Below are 7,028 nucleotides of genomic sequence, written 5' to 3'. Positions count from 1 at the left end.
TTAGTTTTTCTGAAAACTTTTTAAAAATCACTTGAATCAGTAGATATTAACATGTGTGTCTTTTTTCTGCTTTAAAAGTGCCTTGTAGGATGCCCTCATTTGAGCTAGACTTACAATAACAGCAGCATCATTTTTTCTAAGTGTATGTTTGGAATACTCCATTAGAGCTTGCCTGGCACTTCTACATTCAGAATCAAACCATCTGTTAATTCCCACCTTACTGGGGTTTAGTTGTTTGTTACAGACCAGTTTGGGTCTGAGATTTTGAATGATGGATTGATAGGCATGTAAAATGTCTGTGTTAGAGTCTAGGATGTATTGTCGGTGAAGTCTATAGGGATTGCTCTCCAATATGTGTAGAATGGAGTTGCCTAAGTTGACTGACCACCTTATTCTTCATTCTCCAACATGGATTCCATTTAGATTTTGGGAATTTTGGGAGGATTGTGCTGGAGGTGATGTTTCAAAGTTAAATATGAGAGACAAAGGAAAATGATCACTCTCAACCCTATTATTAATTGCAAATCTTTGAATATCAGGTAGCAGGTCAGCAGAAACTGCTATATAATCGATAGTACTAGCTCCCCTATTGGTGACATAGGTATAGGCACCTTGTGTTATATCATGCTGGGTTCCGTTGAGGCAATGCAATTGATGCAAGGATAGGACCTCTAAGAAACTCAGACCTGACTTGTTTCTAATTGTGTCTTGAGAAACCCTGTCAGCAGATGTGACCTGGCCATCTTGCCCAAAGTTAGTGCCTTCCACCTGTTTCATACCCACCCCAATTCTAGCATTAAAATCTCCACACAAAAGGAGCTTTGTGGAGGGATATTGGCATTCCAAACAGGTGAGGGTTTCAGATAGCCTGGACCAAACATTATTGGGATCACCATTTTTTGCTAATCTAGGTGGAAAATAGACATTTATACAGATTACACAACCAAAGAACGTGTTCTTAATGAGGAGGACCTGTATATATTGCGGTAGGGAACTATCCAAACTTTGAATGTCCACATGCAGATCAACTGAAATGAAAATGGCAAGGCCTCCGCTACCACGGAGTAGTAGATATTAGAATTTATGAAATTTGGGGGAAGGGCGATGATCCCTTGTTATCTTGTGTCATTGGATAGAAAAATCAAGGTGCTAGCTCTTGTAGTTTTTTAAAAAAAATGTTTTTTAAAACTTTAAGAATTTTCCAAAAATCCATGGATAAGTCAAACATCATGAAATTTGGTGGGCTAGCAGTGGTAAAAATATTCTACCATTGTAGCAAGTTTCATCAGGATATCTCAAAAATGAGGGAGAGAGAAGCTCCTGACGCTTTCCCACTGCCAGTGATGTTTTCCCTATTGCTCAGTTGTGACCACCATTAATGAAGTACTTACGAAGATTCGAAAGTTTTTTAAAGTTTTGAAATTTTTACCCCAAAAATTCAGAAAGGACTTTAGAAATGAAGCGCCAGCGTCCCCTACTTTTGAACACAGTTTAGAACCGTTTATTTATTTATTTATTTTGATCACACATGCCTAGTACATATAATAACTTTCTCAAACTGTGACTGATATCATAGCTTAGGATCCTGCTCCAGTATCACAAAATAATGCTGTGTTAAACTGCACCCATTTGCCAGCAGAATGGGCAACATTAAGACAGATCCCTTCTGCATTTTACCCCAGCACCCTAAAAATCTATTCCAGAAGAGTAGAGGATTATCCAGTGATGATTGGGGTATATTAGAACAAGAGATGGAATAGAAGAAAAAACATAAATGTGCCCATCATTTATCCATTTAAAGTATAGTATTTAATAGGTGTGCATACACACATCTATAAATGGATGCACATTTTATGCAAAACTTCATTCTTTTTATCCTCTTCTTTGATTAGATATTTCCCCTTTTAAAGAGATGTGGAAGAGATTACCACACATTTAGGGTAAAATTAAAATATAGAGGATATTACAAAACAAAATCTCCTAAATGAAATGGAAAGGCAAAAAAGTTATCAATCATCAGGATTAGGCATGTGTCAGGGCTGGTTCTTAACCTGGTTCAGAAGCAAAGCCATTTCATATATTAAAGATGGAAATGTAAATAAAAGCAATGCATTTCAAAAATGTTTTGTTACTTTATTTATAGGTTTCCTTGAGGAATAATCACAAGTGAAGTGAATACTATAACGGTTTAATTACTTACTGATATTTGTTTATACAGTGCTTATCTAACATAGGTCTCCAAGGTTTTCCAGTTTTGACTCTATTAAGGAAGGCTGAAGGCAGATAAACAAGTTTTGCATATCTAGACTGAGCCCAAATATTGTTTCATGGTCTACAACTGCCCTGTCTGGAGCTGGTTTCAGCTATGTTAAGGCATGCTTGGAAACACTTTGTGTCTTCTGAATGAGTGAGTTTTCCCTTTGGGACGCTCAGTTGGCTGGCAATATTTGTTATCTTTTTGTGGCTGAGATTAGTAATCATTGTTCTTCTGGCATCACAGTGAAACATTGCAGTGTTTCAAAATGAACCAAAGATGTGGGGTGACATGAGTTTAGCAGGCAATTTACTCACTGTTTATTTGAAAGATCTGACATATTTAAAAGAATTCTCAAGTTGTTGAGTAAATGTTTTCTTCATTTCCCTGTTGAGCTGTGAGTTTCTTTTTTTAAATCGCTCTGTTGATCATATACATACCCTTTGGCTCTGTCTATCTCCAAAAAAATTGAAAGATGATTGAAAGCCTCTGTCAAGCCTTCCTGTGTCACACCCATTCCTCAAATTAATGTGAACAGAAACACAGTGTCCTTGATATCCCAGGGGGTCTTGGCTTCCATCCATAATTGCCTTCTGTTCCCAATGGAAGAAAACCAGACGGGAGAGCCTGCTGATTCGGGTAAGACTGCTTCCTGCAGCTCACTTAACAATCTTCTCAGCATCAGTGTAATCTTACTCTGATTGCTAAATGCCCCTGACAGCTACCTGCAAATCCTGCTGTTTATACCAGAAGCATCAGCAGTATCAAGAAAACTGAACTCGGGACCATCCCAAGATATTTTGCTGTCTGGGAATAGCATGGTAACCCCATTCTGAATATAGAAGCTGATCCAATTTCCTAGTGAACTTATTTGTTATTTTGACACTAGTGACAGCACAGTGCCTTCCTTGATGACTGCAAGCCAGTTTAATAAGCCACATGGACTCCATCTACATTGACCACTATAGATGAAGATCAGCTTTATGGCAGCCTGATCCACAGTAATGCAGAGCAAGGCCGCCAATGTGGGCTTGCCTTGTGTTATCCAAAGTTGAGGAAAGTCTGAATTCTGCCCCAGAATTCAAGTTTTTCCCCAAGTTAGGGCCAGTTGTATTGCAAATTCCATAACTTATTGCATAAACTATTGGAATATAACTGCACCCAGTCTACGACATGTATCCTTTTGGCAAATATGAATCTCCACTAATATGTGGAGACCACCTTTTGAAAACCACTAGTCAAGAAAAGCATGACCTTGTTAGAAGTCAGCTCTTTGAACAAGTGGTATTCACAAGCATTAATGTAATGGCACACTGGTAACTCGGCTGTTAAACTGAAGAACCATGTAAACTGCCAAGGATAAAGACATGCCACTACAAAAATATATTTAGTTAGAAGAGGATGATTGTTTCTTTGCAGTTGAAGTTGCCCAAAAGAAGAACACTCCCTTGAAACCTACTAGTTTAAAATATGTACTCAGACATAAAAAAAAGTCTCCTTTGAAAAATAATACATCTTCCTTACTCATAAACAACTTGTATTAATTCACTATACAGGCACATTTGTTATTGAAGTTCAGTTACAGATAGGATGTAGCTTCTCTCTGTGTTGAGTACACAGAGTATCATTCTATCAATAGTCTACAGTCTTTAATTATACTTGTATTCATTGAAGTCCATAATCATACTGTATCCATTGAAGTCTCTAAACTGGCTTCTGTACTAAAGTCCAAACAGCAACCTGCTTTCATTGAAGATCAAACATGTACATGCATCCACCTGCACTGGGGTCTGATGCAAGACTGAATACAAAATAGAGTCCTGAGTCTGTACATGCTCAGTACAATCACATGGCTATAGCCCCTCCCACACCAAAAAGGTGCAAACTGGCAAATAAACATACACATAAAAGTTAGCAAATATATAGATTAACAAATTAATAGTGAGTATCTTGGGAGGTTGCTATTTCCAATAAGATGGGCTTTTCTCAAATGGAATCAGCCACAACTGACATCCCATATTCTCCAGGCTCAGACAGCCCAGGAATATGAGATAGCAGTCCCCTTCCACTGCCTTCCCTCATGTCACAGTGGTTTCTGGCCACAGCGTAGAACCTACCTGTTCCCTATCACATGACCTGGGGAGTGCTAGGAAGAGAGAAAGAAAGGAGGGGGATTTCCTCCTCTCCCTCTTTCCTCGCTATCATATCACTCTGATTACGTCAGGGCAAGCAACAGTGAACAGGTAAGTCCCATATCATGGCTGGAGACCACTGTAACAGAGGGAATTGGGGGGGGGGGGTGAAGAGTTAGGGTGGCTTTTCAGTGGTACTGAACTGCGTTCAGTGTCACTGGATGGGGTTGGTAGGAATCCCTCCTGCCTCCATAGTCTGGACCAGGGGTCCCCAAACTAAGGTCCGGGGGGCGGATGCGGCCCTCCAAGGTCATTTACCTGGCCCCCACCCTCAGTTTTATAATATAATATTTTATATCAGTTTTAATAATATATTGTATATACATATAGTATTGATAAAAATATTATAATGTTATACAATATAATACCAATAATAATACCATATAATAATATTAATTATATGTTATATGTTACATATAATATTACAGTATAGTGGTATAGTTCAATATTGTAATATAGAATGCTAATATTGTGCTAAGCTAATAATATAATATATTGTATGTACATACAGCTGCTTTGAGTCCCCTTCGGGGTGAGAAGCGTGGGATATAAATGTAGTAAATAAATGTAGTAAATAAATTAATTTTAGACTTAGGCTTGCCCAAAGTCTGAAATGACTTGAAGGCACACAACAACAACAATCCTAATTCATTTGACTATCTCATTGGCCAGTGGCAGGCCCACACTTTCCACTGAAATCCTGATAGGTTTATGTTGGGTAAAATTGTTTTCATTTTTAAATATTGTATTGTTTTTTCATTGTTGTTGTTTTGCACTGCAAATAAGACATATGCAGTGTGCATAGGAATTTGTTCGAATTTTTTTTCAAATGATAATTTGGCCCCTCAGCAGTCTGAACGATTGTGGACCAGCCCTCTGCTTCAAAAGTTTGAGGACCCCTGGTCTGGACAATGGAGGCAGAAATCCCAGGACTAACAGGTCTGTATATGGACCTCTTCTGAAATCCTGGTATTTTTTGCTCCTGTTTAAAACCCGTGATTTAGTGCTATCTGGAAGCATGGAGCTGTCATAGATCAACAGGTTGGAGGGCAAATGTGGTCCCTATCTTCAATCAGGGAAAAAAGAACGACCCAAACAATTACTGTCCGGTTAGCCTCACATCGATACCAGGCAAGATTCTGGAAAAGATCATTAAGGAAGTGGTCTGCAAACACTTAGAAAAAATTCGGTCATTGCTAATAGTCAACATGGATTTACCAAAAACAAATCATGCCAGACTAATATGATCTCTTTTTTCGATAGAGTTACAAGCTGGGTAGATGAGGGGAATGCTATGGATGTAGCCTATCTGGATTTCAGTAAGGCCTTTGACAAGGTCCCTCCCCCGACCTTCTGGCAAACAAGCTAGTCAAATGTGGGCTAGGCAAAACTACGGTTAGGTGAATCTGTAATTGGTTAAGCGAACGAACCCAAAGGGTGCTCACCAATCATCTTCATCTTGGAAAGAAATCACGAGTGGAGTGCCGCAGGGTTCCGTCCTGGGCCCGGTTCTGTTCAACATCTTTATTAACGACTTCGACAAAGGGTTACATAGCACGATCATCATGTTTGCAGATGACATCAAACTGGGAGGAATAACTAACACTCCAGAAGACAGGAGCAGAATTCAAAACGATCTTGACAGACTAGAGAGATGGGCCAAAACTAACAAAATGAAATTCAGCAGGGACAAATGCAAGATACTTCACTTAGGCAGAAAAAATGAAATGCAAAGATACAGAATGGGGGACACCTGGCTCGACAGCAGTACGTGTGAAAAAGACCTTGGAGTCCGCGTGGACAAGTTAAACATGATGTGATGCGGTGGTGAAAAAAACCAATGGGATTTTGGCTTGCATAAATAGGGGTATAGCATCTAGATCCAGGGAAGTCATGCTACCCCTCTATACTGCCTTGGTCAGGCTACACCTGGAATACTGTGTCCAATTCTGGGCACTGCAGTTGAAGGGAGATGTTGACAAGCTGGAAAGCATCCAGAGGAGAGCAATGATTAAGGGCCTGGAGAACAAGCCTATGAGGAGTGGCTTAAAGAACTAGGCATGTTTAGCCTGCAGAAGAGAAGGCTAAGAGGAGACATGATAGCCATGTACAAATACATGAAGGGAAGTCATAGGGAGGAAGCTTATTTGCTGCTGCCCTGGAGACTAGGACACGGAACAATGGCTTCAAACTACAGGAAAGGAGATTCCACCTGAACATCAGGAAGAACTTCCTCATTGTGAGAGCTGTTCAGCAGTGGAACTCTCTCCCTCGGACTATGGTGGAGGCTCCTTCTTTGGAGGCTTTTAAGCAGAGGCTGGATGGCCATCTGTCAGTGGTGCTTTGAATGCAATTTCCTGCTTCTTGCAGGGGGTTGGACTGGATGGCCCGTGAGGTCTTTTCCAACTCTATGATTCTATAATTCTATGATTCTAGGTGACTTGAAAGTACATACACACATATATTAATGTATTTATCTATATACTATCCCCATTCTCTCCTTATCCTAACTTCCTTTTCTTTGTGAACACACTTTTTTTTTTAAAAGGATGTTTTTTTAAGTCAATGTAACTGAATATGAT

The sequence above is a fragment of the Anolis carolinensis genome, chromosome 1 (assembly GCF_035594765.1).
Source record: "Anolis carolinensis isolate JA03-04 chromosome 1, rAnoCar3.1.pri, whole genome shotgun sequence".
NCBI classification, from domain to species: Eukaryota; Metazoa; Chordata; class Lepidosauria; order Squamata; family Dactyloidae; genus Anolis; species Anolis carolinensis.
The sequence above is the reverse complement of the archived record's forward strand: the minus strand, read 5'-3'. Positions refer to the sequence as shown.